Source organism: Bos indicus, chromosome 24 (assembly GCF_029378745.1).
Source record: "Bos indicus isolate NIAB-ARS_2022 breed Sahiwal x Tharparkar chromosome 24, NIAB-ARS_B.indTharparkar_mat_pri_1.0, whole genome shotgun sequence".
Taxonomy (NCBI): domain Eukaryota; kingdom Metazoa; phylum Chordata; class Mammalia; order Artiodactyla; family Bovidae; genus Bos; species Bos indicus.
The window spans coordinates 6,844,256-6,857,740 of NC_091783.1; positions in this window are offsets into that span (position 1 = coordinate 6,844,256).

A 13,485-nucleotide genomic window follows, 5' to 3' on the forward strand; every position below is an offset into this window, starting at 1 on the left:
ATTCAAGTTACAATGAGGCTGATTCTTCCTTTGTTAGACCTCCTATGTCTCTGTCTGTGTATTTTTTTTATTGAGTCAAGTACGTATTTTGGATATTCCCTTAATCTAAGACTGAATACGGAAACCTTCAATATTTAATTATAATCTGGCATATTTTCCAATATAACTAGTCATTCTTTGATTCCTGTTATTGTTTGTTTTGTATTATTTTGTGTTCGTCAATGGGCAAAATAAAAAGAAAATGTTGATATGAGATGTAGGAGAAGATGAAGGTTCAAATAGGTTTATCATTTCTATTTCATTATGTTTAGTTTTAATTGAAAAAAATGCAACTAATCCTACATGTATTTTTCCACAAAGCCTGCAAGATTGAAAAGTAAATGTGGCATCAGTATGATTTATGCCACAATGGACGATTTTTCCTAAAAATCTCAATTAAGCTTCCTCTAGGGCTAGCAGTTTTGAAGGAAAATACTGTACTTTTCCCTGTGGCCTCCAGTAGAAATATTCTAAAGTTAACTAACACTTTTTCTTTGTAGCACCATATAGGAATACAGAAGGGCCAAAGCCTTGAGATGTGTCAAATTACTTTTGGAAATAATGACTTGTTGCCATGGTAACCTAGAACCTAACGAATCTATCACAAGATCTCAGTCCAGGTAGGAAATGAACTGCACTGGAGATTTTAAAATAGTGACTCAGTTGCCTGAATCAGAAATGAGTTTCTTTTTTTCTTCAAGTATTCGATGACAGAGCATCATCTAGCAAATGAACCCTTACGTCAGGTTTAGTTATTCCCCCCACCCCCAAAAAAATGGAGAATTACTATGTATAGAACTGATTTTAAAAGAGGATGTTGGCAACACCTTCAAGGTCATCTTTAAACAGGGGTCCTTTTTTTATTGTACTTACACTGTCACTCCACAGACATCAGTAGTTTCTTTTGTCCAGGAAGGGCGTTCACATTAGCGTGATGGTACCTCTCTTAATACATCTTAGACTGAGCTTGAACATTAATTAAAGGAACAACACAGGGACAAGCAGGTGGAGGAGTACACTCTTGCTCATAGAGACCAGCAATGACATCTATCCTACCAGTGGGGAGAAAGGATTGACAGGAGTGTGCCTGGTGTATGACTCAGTAGATTCTCAAGACAAATCATGATATTGGCACTGAATGTTCCAGAAAGTTGTGCAGGATGGAAAATGCTATGTCACAACTGAAGCACATGGACTGAGGAGCTTTCACGGCTGCTGCCTACCCAGGGTCTGATGCCCTGGTGATATTTCTTCTTCTCCTTAAAGTGACTCTGACTGACCCCAGGTGGGAAGCACCATGTCTCATCAGAAATCCATATAACAATCCCAAATTGTTTCTGATATCGGAGTCTACACAGCTTGTTCAAGTTTCCATAATGACGAAGCGTGAAACTGAGGGTAAAACTAAATGAGAAATGTTTCAAGAATAAATAATACAACGATCCCTCTGCTCTCAGAAAGCCTACTAAACGCGCTGCGTAACTTCCCAGGGGATACTCTCTGATCCCACAGCTCCTAGGAGATAGGTGTTAGTATATATCAACCACCACCCAAGTCCACATCGTTAGTGTGCCGAGCTGAAGCAAAGCTCCTAGGTTAGAAGGCAGCTGTAGAGGAAAACGTACAGAGCCTCCAACTTCCACTTGCCTTGGGCAGTTGGAACTTTAGCAACCCAAGGTACTTTAGAAAAATGAAAGCCAGGAAAAAATGAACCTCTTTTGCCCACATAGACCATTCTATGTTGGAATATACAAGCATTAAAAAAAAAAAAAAAAGTTAAAGCTAAAAAAGCCCCAAACCAAAACCAAACTAAATCCAGTGATTGAACTTATATGAACTCTAGGAAGAAATCCCTTTGTATTCTTTGGAACAATAAGGTATCAACTCAATAGTTACAACTGTCTCTCTTCTATTCAAGTTAAAAGAAAAAAAAATTGACTCAATTGCTGGAGAAACAAAGACAAACATAAAAAACATATTTGACCTGAAAGAAGGTACTGTAGAGAAAAGAACCTAAATACAGATATTTTGGGAGCCGTACAACCTCCTAACCTCCTTGTGACAGAGCCACGGTTCTCTGATAGCTCCAGAGAAGCACTAATTCTAGCCAGAGAGTTTTGCAAAGAGTTGCTGGAGGAACATTTATTAGAAGAAAGGTGTAGAAATAATTTGGATAAAGTTAGGGACTTATTAGAAGTAAACTCCTGCTTTCAAAAGTGTTAGGGTGTTTTAAGAAAGTAACATAAGTAAAAGCTCAGAGATGTTAGGCAGGTGGTGTGGAAAGATTTATGTTTAGGAAGAAATAAATTTTTAACATTCTTAGAATATGGAAGTGTTTAAAATGTACCCAAGTGAGAGAAAAAAAAAAAAGTCCTTCACAAGAGCAATAACATGGGCCAAATAATAAGTAGGTAGGGGCTTTGAACTGTGGTGTTGGAGAAGACTCTTGAGAGTCCCTTGGACTGCAAGGAGATCCAACCAGTCCATTGTGAAGGAGATCAGCCCTGGGTGTTCTTTGGAAGGAATGATGCTAAAGCTGAAACTCCAGTACTTTGGCCACCTTATGCAAAGAGTTGACTCATTGGAAAAGACTCTGATGCTGGGAGGGATTGGGGGCAGGAGGAGAAGGGGACAACAGAGGATGAGATGGCTGGATGGCATCACTGACTTGATGGACGTGAGTCTCAGTGAACTCCGGGAGTTGGTGGTAGCCAGGGAGGCCTGGCGTGCTGTGATTCATGGGGTCGCAAAGAGTCGGACACGACTGAGCGACTGAACTGAACTGAACTGAGGGGTATGAATGATTAAACATAGAGTAATGAATACAGTAAATAGTCCAGGGATATTTTGAGCATCTGGACTAACCATAAATTAAAAGATTTTAAGAAATAAGGATGGCAATGCGTGTTCTATTTTGAAGCACAGTGGACCTAAGATATCTTTAGGACATCCGAAAGGTGACAAAGATCAGCCAGTCTGAATTTAAGTGAGGACAAAACGATAAAAGATTTGAGAGACACAAGGATCCATGGTTATAAAACACACATGGAAAATGACATGATGCTTAGTTTTGGCCTATAAAATAAGATCTAAATTTCAATTTCAGCTTGAAGATATAGAAGGCTGCAGTTAGGTCCCTTCCACCCACACAACAAGGAAAACAGAAGGAAAAACAAAATGATGTTCTTGATTGCATGATAGAGAAGCACCTACCCCATACGATGGACAAGCACCTCACAGCAGCATAACCAAAACTGAAATAAATGGTAACATGGCAGAAGAAATGCAAGGGAGTGACTGGAGCACACTGCTGTAAAGTCATATTGCTGCATGTAAAGCAGCATGCAGTTGTATGAAGGGTTCTCAGATTAATTAAAAATGTACATTGCAACCCTATGACAATCATTTCAAAAGTTTCCTCTAAAATGCATATATGGTAAATCAATAGAAGAGACTAACTGGAGTCATAAAAACTCATTTAAAATGAGAGGACAGAAAAGGAGGAAAAATGATACAGTGAATAGAACATAGCTAGCAAGATGGTAGGTTTTAAGCCAACTTTATCAATAGTTATTTTATATGTAAATATTTTAAACAAACCAGTTAAAAAATAGCCAGTCAGTTCAGTTTGTCGCTAAGTCATGTCCAACTCTTTGTGACCCCATGGACTGCAGTAGGCCAGACTTGCCTGTCCATCTCCAGCTCTTGGAGCTTGCTCAAACTCATGTCCATCATGTCGGTGATGCTATCCAACCATCTCATCCTCTGTCATCCCCTTCTTCTCCCGCTTTCAATCTTTCCAAGCATCAGGGTCTTTTCCAATGAGTCATTTCTTCACATCAGGTGGCCAAAGTATTGGAGTTTCAGCTTCAGCATCAGTATTTCCAATGAATATTCAGGACTGATTTCTTTTAGGATGGACTGGTTAGATCTCCTTGCAATCCAAGGGACTCTCAGGAGTCTTCTCCAACACTACAGTTCAAAAGCATCAGTTCTTTGACGCTCAGCTTTCTTTATAGTCCAACTCTCACATCCATACATGACCACTAGAAAAACCATAGGTTTGACTACATAGACATTTGTTGGCAAAGTAATGTCTCTACTTTTTAATATGCTGTCTAGGTTGGTTATAGCTTTTCTTCCAAGGAGCAGGTGTCTATTAATTTCATGGCTGCAGTCACCATCCAGAGAAGGCAATGGCACCCCACTCCAGTACTCTTGCCTGGAGAATCCCAGGGATGGGGAGCTGGTGGGCTGCCATCTATGGGGTCTCACAGAGTCGGACACGACTGAAGCAACTTAGCAGCAGCAGCAGTCACTATCTGCAGTGATTTTGGAACCTAAGAGAATAAAGTCTGTCACTGTTTCCATTGTTTTCCCATCTATTTGCCATGAAGTGATGGAACTGGATGCCATGATCCAGTAAAAAAATAGCCAAATTGAAGCAAACGTAATACCCTGATATATACTGTGTACAAGAAACCTACATTAAATATCTAAGGATTTTGGAGGTTAGAAGTTAATGAATGTAGAAAAATAAATGATTCAAAACTAAACTAAAGAAAACTGGAATAGCTCTACTAATTTCAGACCAGGTAGCTCTCAGATCAATGGAAATTGTTAGGAATAATGAGGGACATTACATGATAAAAATGAGTCAGTTCTCTAAGAAACATAATCCTGCGTGAGTATGCACTCAAAAACAGAGGTTCAAAATTTAAAAGGCAATGAGTTGATGTATTAGAGAGGAGAAATTAGACACATCTATTAATTTATTTGAAGACTTTTGCACTTTTCTCTGATAACTGATACAACATGTAAGGAGTAAATTAGTGAGGGTTACGAATGACCTGAACAGCATTCTCAACTACCTTAACTGACATAATAGGAAAGGGAAAGAAACTGTAGTTGCTCGGTCTTGTCTGACTCTCTTGCAACCCCATGCACTGTAGCCCACCAGGCTCTTCTGACCATGGGATTCTCTAGGCAAGAATACCAGAGTGGGCTGCCATGCCCTGCTCCAGGGGATCTTACCCACGCAGGGATCCAACCCCAGGTCTCCTGCATTGGAGGCAGATTCTTTACCTTCTGAGACATCAGGGAAGCTAATAGAACACCCCATTTAATAAAACAGGAAACATTCTTCTCAAGTTCACAGAAAATATTATCCAAATAGATAATTTTCTGATCCATGACACATATCCTAAATGAATTTTTAAATAGAAAACATATAACATATGCTCTTACACCAGGAACTTGAATTAAGATATGTATCAACAATAGAAAGGGTTTCCCAGGAGGCATTAGTGATAAAGAACCTGACTGCCAACACAGGAGACATAAGAGACACAGGTTTGCTCCCTGGGTGGGAAGATCCACTGGAGGAGGGCGTGGCGATCCACTCCAGTGTTGTTGCCTGAAGAATCCCCATGGACAGAGGAGCCTGGTGGGCTGCAGTCCATGGGCTCACACAACTGAAGCAACTTAGCCCAGGCACAGAACACATCACCAATAGAAATAAATCTAACAGTCTCCCAAAATTCAGAAAGTAAACAACACACTTCTAAATAATGCATGAGTCAAAAAAGTAGTCTCAGAGAAACTATAGAAAAATTCTTTGAAGTAAATGAAAATAAAAATATACATCTCAAAACTTGTAGAATGCAGCTAACTCAGTTCTTACAGAGAAATTTTATAATACTAAATGCACGAATCAAGAAAGAAGAACTACAATTAATCACCCTTAGCTTTCACCTTGGAGAAGGCAATGGCACCCCATTCCAGTACTCTTGCCTGGAAAATCCCACGGACAGAGGAGCCTGATAGGCTGCTGTCTATGGTGTTGCACAGAGTTGGACACGACTGAAGCAACTTAGCAGCAGCAGCAGCTTTCACCTTAGAAAATTAGAGAAAGAACCCATTCAATCTCGTACACGTGATTGAAACACGCATGATGGCATTTCATTGAAGCACATCAGTATGTGCCCCTCTGGGTGATATGTTTGAGAGGACAAGATGGGGCAGTAAGCAATGCTCGATTCATCCTATGCATTTTTTAACTGAGAGGATTAATGGTTGTGTTTTCAAGAAAACATTTTGAAAGACAAAAATAAAGTGATATTATTGAATCAACTGCAATGTGAAACTCTGGCCCTCGCACTCCAGAACAGGCCTTTTGATATCTTACCTTCAAATAAAATTCAGCCTCGGGAAGTTCTCTCTCTAGATTCTCACTGTGGCAGAAAACACTGTTAAAAGCAAGTTTGACTGTTAGTGTGTATTAAGTGCTGCCTAACTTAAAGGATTTACCTCTTAAGGAAATAAAAAGCAAAAAACAAAAAAAGACATTTTGGTTTTCAGGTCCACACAGATCCCTTGAGGATAGGACACTGTGTTTTTCTCTCTCCAGCATCAGCAATGAGCTGAAAAGTATCTGTCAGGCAATAAGTACCTGGGGAATACATATGTCAATTTCTATTTATCCTGATTTCTCACTTAGAGCATTAAGAGCAGGTCTATGACATTAGTGACATTTTGAAAACACTCTCCCTAGGGTAGTAGCAGTCTTGTGAGCTGCACAGGAAGGTGCCTAACTTTATGAGAAAATCATGGGAAGTACAAAATGTATCTAATCAAATTGTATCAAATGTGCCTTCTTAGGTATTAGTTTCAACACTACCATCTACTGATGTCACGTGCAAGATTTCTGATCATTTTCTCAATATACACAGATGATATGATTCATTTCTTTTATTAATCAATGATACTCCTCACATTGGATAAACAGTATTGCACCATATTATGCAAATTGCACCACTAAGCAACCCAATATAGTAACATCCTCATTAATGGCAAAGAAATATGAAATAAAGAGAAATTATTCTTCAGAGCGAAGTCAAATAGGTTTGATAAATACAACTTAATTTTAGTCTTTTGATTGATATTTTGCTGATATGTGGCACACTGCATCTGGGCACAGGAGAAAGGCTTTGTAACTGGGGATAACGTTTTTTTTTTTAATTGCATAAAACTCATTAGAATTGGAACTATAAACATATTGCTTTCCTGATGGCTCAGCAGTAAACAGTCTGTCTGCCAATGCAGGACACAGGCATTCAATTCCCAGGTCAGGAAGATCCCCCGGAGGTGGAAATGGCAACCCCCTCCAGTCTTCTTGCTGGGAAATCCCATGGAAAGAGGCACCTGGCAGGTTACAGTCCATGGGGTCCCAAAGAGTTGAATACAACTTAGCGTCTAAACCACAACAACATAAACATATTATGTTTATGTTAATAGTATAAGATATATACACTATATATTAATGCTGTGGTCTTTACATTTGTCCTTCCGATAAATACTGCCCTTAAAGCTTTTCATGTACTAGTCATATTTGAGGAAGCTGATTGAAATGATGACTTTTGGAGTCAGCACGCATCGTCTTAATATTCCTATTAACACATGAGCCATCTGGCATACTGCAATTTCCCTGAAAACTAAGGCTCTTTCTTTCTGTTTTCTGTTTATTTTAGCTGGAGCACATTTGTTTTTTTTTTCTCTTTTGACAGTGAAACAGTTACATTTAAAAATAAAAACATTAAGTCAGGTTTTATGAAAATAGAAAAACAATGCGAAGTGAGGTGAAAAATATTTCCACTAATTTAAAGCTTTCTCTGAAAACAGAAGGCCGTGAATGTTAAATTGTGTTTATAAATCTCACTTTCAATTTAATGTTATTTGACTGAAAGAAAATTCTTGGCCACAGCCTCTACATTTTTTTAATATTCTTGTTTTTCTATTTATTTTCCTTAATCTTATTTCTTCTCTCTGCTCATTATTAAACATAACTTTCTCATTCATGTCTTTGCTGTTATTATTTAGTGGCTAAGTCTTTTCCGACTCTTTGTGGCCCCATAGACTGTAGCCCACCAGGCTCCTCTGTCCATAGGATTTCCCAGGTAAGAACACTGGAGTGGATTGCCATTTCCTTCTCCAGGGGATCTTCCCAGCCTAGAAGTAAAACCCACATCTCCCGCATAGCAGGAAGATTCTTTACCAACTGAGCCACCAGGAAAGCCATCTCCACATCTTACACTTCTCTATTTTTTTCTAATAGATCTTCACATTAAGTTCTATAATTTGGGTTCATTATTAAAAACTGGAAGCATTTAGTATTTTTATAATTAGTTAAGTCTGCTCTTTGCCTAGAAATGCAGCCCATAGCATTCATGGGTTTACTAAACAGATGATTTCAAGATCCCTGGTTAGACACCTCCCACCTACCTTCATGCAAATTTGAAAAGTACATCCATTTCTCAAGAAAACTTTATTTTTCCTCTCAGAAAGTTATCACAGTATGGGGGCTTTGCTGACACAAGAAATTTTGTTGTCATGTGTTAGAATGTATGATAAATCAACAAATCACTGGGGTGTGAACAGCCTCCCCAGGGGTTGTGAATTTTATTTGGGTTCTTCAATTCTACCCTCCATTTTGATACTTTACAGTTCTGTTTTCTGAATGACTTTTATTAAATCACTGAGTTTTTCAATTATACCAGTTTCTATGTTTTCCCACTTCTATAAATTTAGTTCTAACACTTATTTTGTACTTCTGAATCTTGACACTATTTGTTTATTTCAACACCTTTAACATCTTGTTCTATTTTTTCTCCTATTATTTTTATTTCACAGATATTTGTATCTTAAGAATCATCTACTAGGCATTATGTGGAATATTTTATGAATATTAGTTCATTATTCAATAATAAATCTTACTGGTGACTTACCTGATGATCTAACTAAAAGACTGTGATGAAAGAAACTGAAGATGACACAAGGGAAAAGTTGGCAAGATATACTATGTTCAGATACTGGTACTGTGTTATTAAAATGAGCACACTACCCAAGGCAATCTACGGATTTACTACAATCTCTATCAAAATACCAACGGCATTTTTCACTGACCTAGAACAAAACAATTTTCAAATTTTTATGGAAACACAAAAGACTCCAAATAGTCAAAACCGTCTTGAGAAAGAATATAGCTGAAGGTATCAATAACCTCAGATGACACCACCCTTATAGCAAAACATGAAGAAGAACTACAGAACTTCTTGATGAAAGTGAAAGAGGACAGTGAAAAAGTTGGCTTAAAGTTCAGCATTCAGAAAACTAAGATCATGGCATCTGGTCCCATCACTTCATGGGAAATAGATGGAGAAACAGTGGAAACAGTGTCTGATTTTATTTTTTTGGACTCCAAAATCACTGCAGATGGTGACTACACCCATGAAATTAAAAGACACTTACTCTTTGGAAGGAAAGTTATGACCAACTTAGACAGCATATTAAAAAACAGAGACATTACTTTGCCAACAAAGGTCTGTCTAGTCAAGGCTATGGTTTTTCCAGTACTCATGTATGGATGTGAGAGCTGGACTATAAAGAAAGCTGAGCACCGAAGAACTGATGTTTTTGAACTGTGGTGTTGGAGAAGACTCTTGTGAGTCCCTTGGACTGCAAGGAGATCCAACCAATCCATCCTAAATGCTGAAGCTGAAACTCCAATACTTTGGACACCTGATGCAAAGAGCTGACTCATTTGAAAAGACCCTGATGCTGGGAAAGATTGAGGGCAGACAGAGAAGGGGACGACAGTGGATGAGATGGTTGGACGGCATCACTGATTCAATGAACATGAGTTTGGGTGGATTCCGGAAGTTGGTGATGGACAGAGAAGCCTGGCGTGCTCTGGGTCATGAGGTCACAAAGGGTTGGATACGACTGAGTGACTGAACTGAAACTGAACATATACCTCCTATGCTACAAAGCTACAGTAATCAAACTGTATGGTACTGACACAAAAACACACCAGAATCAATGGGAAAAAAAAAAAAAAAGGGAGAACCTGGAAATAAATCCATACACTGACAGTCAATCAATGCCTGACAAAGGAGGCAGGAATATACAATGGAGAAAAGACAGTCTCTAATCACCAGGGAAATGCAAATCAAAACCACAATAAGATATCACCCCTCACCTGTCAGAATGGCCATGATCAAAAAGAAAACAAACAACAAGTGTTGGTGAGGATGTGGAAGACAGGTAACCCTCTTACAGTGTTGCTAGGAATGTGAATTGATTCACATGGTGAATCGGACACCATGGAAAACAGCATAGGAGTTCCTCAAACAACAACAACGAGGAGAAATCTGTATGATCCAGTAATTCCACTCCTGGGTATACAGCCAAAGAAAACTAGAACACTAATTACGAAGGATACACAAACCCCAATGTTCACAGCAGAATTATTCACAATAGTCAAGATATGGAGGCAATGTAAGTGTCCATCAACAGATGAATGGATAAAGAAGATGTGATCACACACACACAAAATGGAATGCTACTCAGCCATAAAAAGAAATGAAATTACAGTCTTTACAACAACATGGATGGACTTGGCTGGTGTTATGCTTAATGAATGTCAGACAGTGAAAGATACTGATGTATGTAGAACTGAGTCACTTCGCCATACAACAGAAATTAGCACATCATAAATCAACTATACTTCAATAAAAAATTTTTTAAAAAGACAATTACTGTATGTTACCACTTACACATGGAATCTAAAAGAAACTAATGAATATAACAAAAACAAACACTCACAGATATAGAGAATTAGTGATAGCCATTGAAAGAGAGAAGGGGAAGACAGCAGAGGAGGAGGAGATTAAGAGATGCCCACTGACTTTGCATAAAGCAAACAGAGTCCAGAGATACATTGTACAGCACAGGGAACATAGCCAAAATTATATAATAACTATAAGTGGAGTATCATTTATTAAATTTTTTAATCCCTGTGTTGTGCACTGTAAACTAATATTATAAATCAACTATGCCTCAATAAAAAATTATATAATAGCTTAAAATTAGGTTAGTAACTTAAGTCATCAATTCCAAACTTAGGCCAATTTCAACAAATAATAAAGTATCCGTTTTATAAGTAAACACAATTCTAATAGAGATAAATGCTAGTGACAAGAGGTAAAAGTGATATCTAAAAGTGATTAAATAGCCTTTTTTTGGTAGCTCAGCAGTTAAAGCGTCTGCCTGCAATGCGGGAGACCCGGGTTCGATCCCTGGGTTGGGAAGATCCCCTGGAGAAGGAAATGGCAACCCACTCCAGTATTCTTGCCTGGAGAATCCCATGGACGGAGGAGCCTAGTGGGCTACAGTACACGGGGTCACAAAGAGTCGGACACGACTGAGCGACTTCACTTTATATGTGTAAACAGAAATCCCAGATATGTTGGAAAAGGTTGAAAATCAACTATCATTTTTTTTCATATGCATTATATTTGTCAAAATAATATAATTAAAAGCTTTGGTATTTCTGAAAAATATTTAAAATGTTAGTGTAACATTCATGTTATTTTGGAATATCAAACTCTAAGTCTCCACAAGAAGACATAATATATGAGTTTCTTTTGGTGTTTTAACAACTAATCCTCCTCACAAAGGCTCTAAACTGGATATGCTGTGTCTTAAATAATGATGTAGGGCATTTTCACATACATAGAAATTTCCCATCAAAAATTTCATGGTATTTCCCAGAGATTTCAAGTGTTAACCTTTTAAACTATATAATATATGCTGAAAGGCCTAATTGGAAATGTGTGGATTCATAGAAATATGTGATTAATGTCACAAAGTGATTCAAATATTAGCTTTATGCTCATTTTCAAACATCTCCTTATTCTAAGCAGTGTGGGGTAGAGTGGCAAATTGAGTGGCATTGAGTGGTTAAGCCACTCAATGTCACATTTTTAATATCCTCTTTTCTCATTACATTCATTAGTGTTATTACCGCTGTTCTTTGAAATCACTAAAAACAAATGTACCTGATTTTTTCTCCTTATTATTTGTTTTTAAGGGACAAAAAAGCAATGATGGAAAAAAGAGTAATAAGTAGTCGCACATTCACTAATTGACTGGTATTGACATTCCATGGATGCCATTATATGAAAGACTTGTTTCACTGGGAAAAAAACATAACAACACTAGCAAGAAATTCTGTAGCAAGAAAAAAAAAAACCCATAAGGGTCAGTTAGGGTGATGATTCATAATCAAGATACCGACATTCCCACTTCTTGCTCTGATGGAATAGCTTGTTGCTAACCACTATTCTTATCAAACAAAACAGGAAAATACAGTAACAATTGGGAAGAGGGACTCTACATGGTCAATGACATCTGAACATGTTATCAACCTTACTAGTTGGAGAAGCAAAGTTAAGTAAACCCACAGTGATGTACCACTGCACACTATCAGAATGCTGCTGCTGTTGCTGCTGCTAAGTTGCTTCAGTCATGTTCGACTCTGTGAGACCCCATAGACAGCAGCCCACCAGGCTCCCCCATCCCTGGGATTCTCCAGGTAAGAATAGTGGAGTGGGTTGCCATTTCCAATGCATGAAAGTGAAAAGTGAAAGTGAAGTCACTCAGTCGGGTTTGACTCTTAGTGACCCATGGACTACAGCCTACCAGGCTCCTCCATCCATGGGATTTTCCAGGCAAAAGTACTGGAGTGGGTCGCCATTGCCTTCTCTGCTATCAGAATGGGTGAAAAACAAAAATGAAAATAGCAGGTATGGATGAAGATGTGTAACAATGAGGATTCTCATAAAATAACATCTTTATAGGCCAAACATAGTCAAGTATCATTAATTTCATGTTTTGACCTAGATGAGTTGTTTTGAAAATGTGTGTGTTTGCCAATAGACGTTTACACACACCATGTCCCAGACATTCTACTCTTATAAACTCAACAGAAGTGGGTGTATCATATATATGGAAAGGAAAGGGGGAGAAAGGCACTACTCATTATTGGCCAAAGCTGGAAAAATGCAAAAAGACTAGGTATATGTAACATATTCCTGTGAGGCAGTATTACAAACCAACGAGAATAAAACACTGACTGGTACCCACAGAACCATGAATAGATCTCAAAAACATAATACTGAGAGCCATACCCCAAAGAGGACAGACTGTCATCCCATTTACGTAAAACTCAAAAACAGAAAAACAGAGCTGATGGTGGTGAAAGTAGGTCTAAGGGCCATATGACGGACAGTCGGCTCAGGGGCACTCTCCATGGTGCTGAACCTTATCATTCCTGAGCTGAGTACTAGCTCCTATTGGTGCATTTCATGTGTATGCATTTCAATTAAAATAGATTTTAACAAAAAATAAAATAAAATCTTACAAATTTGGCAAAATCCCAGCGTTTTGCCCTGTGTGAGCACTATAATCTTCCTCAGCTAGCACTTTTAATACACTGTAGAACTGGATGCATCACCAGCTAGAAGGCCAACTCGTTAGTTAGTGTCTCTAATTCTCGGACTTCTGAAGTAGTTACAGTGATGCCTGCATCAGGGAATCTGAAACTTC